This window comes from Quercus suber, unplaced genomic scaffold, assembly GCF_002906115.3.
Source record: "Quercus suber isolate HL8 unplaced genomic scaffold, Cork oak 2.0 scaffold_553, whole genome shotgun sequence".
Lineage (NCBI taxonomy): Eukaryota > Viridiplantae > Streptophyta > Magnoliopsida > Fagales > Fagaceae > Quercus > Quercus suber.
In genome coordinates this window covers 223,658-226,737 of record NW_027070001.1, presented here as the reverse complement: position 1 = coordinate 226,737, position 3,080 = coordinate 223,658, and positions in this window count along the sequence as shown.

Sequence of the window (3,080 nt, the reverse complement as noted above, 5' to 3'; positions counted from 1 at the left end):
TCTTTCCTTCTTTCCCTTTTATGGTACACTTATTTCTCCAGCACTTATGACTTATTTGATAAGTCCAGTATGACTTATTTGATAAGTCCAATATGACTTAGGGTGAGTTTGTTTTAACTTTTTTAAATTAGGCTTTTTGAAAAAGTGGGGTTTCAAAAAGTGCAATATGAAACTGAACTTTTTAAAAAAAGCTGAGTGTTTGCTAAAAAGTGCTTTTTGAAAAAGTTGAGTGTTTTGCTAACACTTTAAAAAAAAAAAAAAAAAATTGTTCAAGCCCATGCCCCACACCACACGTATAACCAACATGAAACCTTTTTTTTATCCCCCCCCTTTTTTTTTTCTCAGCATCATCTTCTTCACATTTTGTCTTCTTTATTCCTCCCTTATCTCTATTTCCTCCACATAGCACACACTTCTTCACATTTTTTCTTCTTTCAAGTTTCAACGCCTTTCTCTCTCTAACTCTGTTTCACATCCTCTAAACTATTATTTCATCAAAGGGGAGAGAGTGAGAACTGAGAAAGATCAAATGAAAGATAGAGAGTTCTCAGCAAACCTAAAGAAAATGAAGAACAACAAAGACAGAGAGGTGGTCACCGGATTAGAGCAGAGCAAATGAAAGGGAGATATTGCATAAGGGAAGATTTTGCTATATTCCGATGTTTTTTTGTTTTGCATTTTGAGGAATCCTAATTTGCAAGGGATTGATTTTTTTTTTTTTTTTCCTTAGCTAATGTGGGAATTTGTTGTAGGTTTTTTTGTGTTTGGATATGGAAATTTTTTATTGAGTTTTTAGGAAAACACAGTGGGCAATTTGGAAAATAGTCGGTGGCTTTCCAACGGCAATGTTTAAAAGCCCTTTGGCTTTTGCAAAAGCAGCTGAGAGCTGCCTTTGTCTTTTGCACATCCTCTATGATCCATCAGCTTTTCTTACCAACAAAATAGGAGATGCAAAGGGGCTGTTGCTGTACCTAATTGACCCCATAGACAACAATTCTCTCACAATCTTCTCAATCTCATTCTTTTGGTAGAAAGGATACCTATAGGGTCTTTGGCACACAGGTTCAGCTCCTTCTTTAAGAACAATTGGATGTTCATGACCCCTAAGAAGAGGTAATCCTATAGGAGTCTCAAAAACAGCCTTAAACTCTTGCAACAAGAATTCCACTTTAGCTGGAAGTCTCACATCTGATGCACTTGCCTCCACACTAGCAATCTGTAGTAGCAGTCCCTTCTTCACAGGCACCTTGAAAAACTGCTTACAATCCATAATAGAATACCCTAAGGATGGAGTTAACCGCAATACTTTCTGATCCTCATAGTAGAAGCACATAGTTAGAAGTTTAAAGTTCCATTGAATCTCACCTAAAGTGCTTCACCATTGAGTACCCAACACTGCATCACAACCCCCCAATGCTAGAACATGGAATTCAATGCAAAACTCCACTCTTTGAATGCACACTGGCACACTACTACAAAATCCTTGAGTTTTAACCACAGAACCTTTGGCTACCTTAACGTCCAAAACCTTAGAAACATCCACCCTTAACTGCAACCCAGAAACTAAAGAAGCATCTACAAAATTATGGGTACTGCCAATGTCTATTAGGATTACCAACCCATTCCCATTAACCTTACCCCTAACCCTCATAGTACCAGGTGTAGGAGTTCCTATGAGTGCATATAAGGTGATCTCCACCTCTTCTTCTTGATTAACTACCTTATTAACAACCTCATTCTCCACTTCCTCCTCTAACTCAGCAATCTGTACCCTAGATTGCAACCCACGGGGTAATTCAATTCCCTCCAATAAGAACAACTTAGCACTCTTACACTTATGCCCAGCCCCCCATTTCTCATCACAATTATAGCAAAGACCCTTTATTTCTTCTCTCATCCATCTGAGCAGGGGTTAACCTCTTAATTGGTATCTTAGGTTTAGATTCTATCACTACATTATTCTTAGGTAAGCCTAAGATAGAACCCTTACCTGTTTCTTGTTGGAATTTGGAACTCTTCTTGCAATTTAACACATATTCCTCTTGAATCTTGGCCAAACCAAATGCTTCATTCAAGGTGTGTGGATTAAGCATCTTGACTGGAAGCCTGATTTCATCCTTCAAGCCACTTAGGAAGCAACTGAGCTTATGCAAAGGAGATAAACCCTTAATCCTATTAGATATAGCTTCAAACTCTGTCTTGTACATTGCTACTGTTGAAGACTGCCTCAGCCTTGTTAGTACTTCCATAGGATCATCATAAGTAGTTGATCCAAACCTCACATGTAGGGCCTACACTAAGGAATCCCAATCAGTAAACACACCAGCCTCCTCAGCTTCTTGAAACCAAATTAAAGCCTCCAATTCCATATGAAACAAAGCTATAAGCATCTCCCCTGCAATTGGAGTTTGGTAATAGCCAAAATACTGATTGGCTTTATAGACCCAACTCGCAGGATCATCACCAGAGAAACGTGGAAAATCAATTTCACAAGTCTTGCAAGTGTCAAGGATGAAGAACTTTGATTCACTGGTACAGTTCTTTGAGGTGTATGTGGATTGCTATATTGGGAATTCAATTTTTGTAAAATGGCATTGAGGTTTTGATTCATTTCATTCAAGGTCCTGGTATGGATTCCTTGAATCTTTTGGATCTCTTGGATGTCCATACTATGATGGTCTGAAGTGGTATGCAGAGAAGCAATAGCTTCATTCACCATGTTCATGGCAGCAGCACGTGTCTTAATCATGATAACGCAGGAACAAGGCTCTGATACCAAATGTTAAGAGTGGAATTGATGAATATAGTTCTCTAGCTAAATTTGAGGCCAGCTGGTCCTCCAATGGAAGAAAGAATGACAAAGGAAGAAACAGAGAAAATAAAAGAACGTAATGGAGTAACAAACTTCTTATATCATTCTTTACAACTATCCTCTCCTTTATACAATTCCTCCTACTACTCGTGGTTGTTACAACACAACTACTCCCAATTCCTTAACTAATTCCTAACTAACTGACCTGCCACCTTGTCATGACCACCCTACCCTTGACTTACTGCTGTCACTACCTTGCATGCAACAT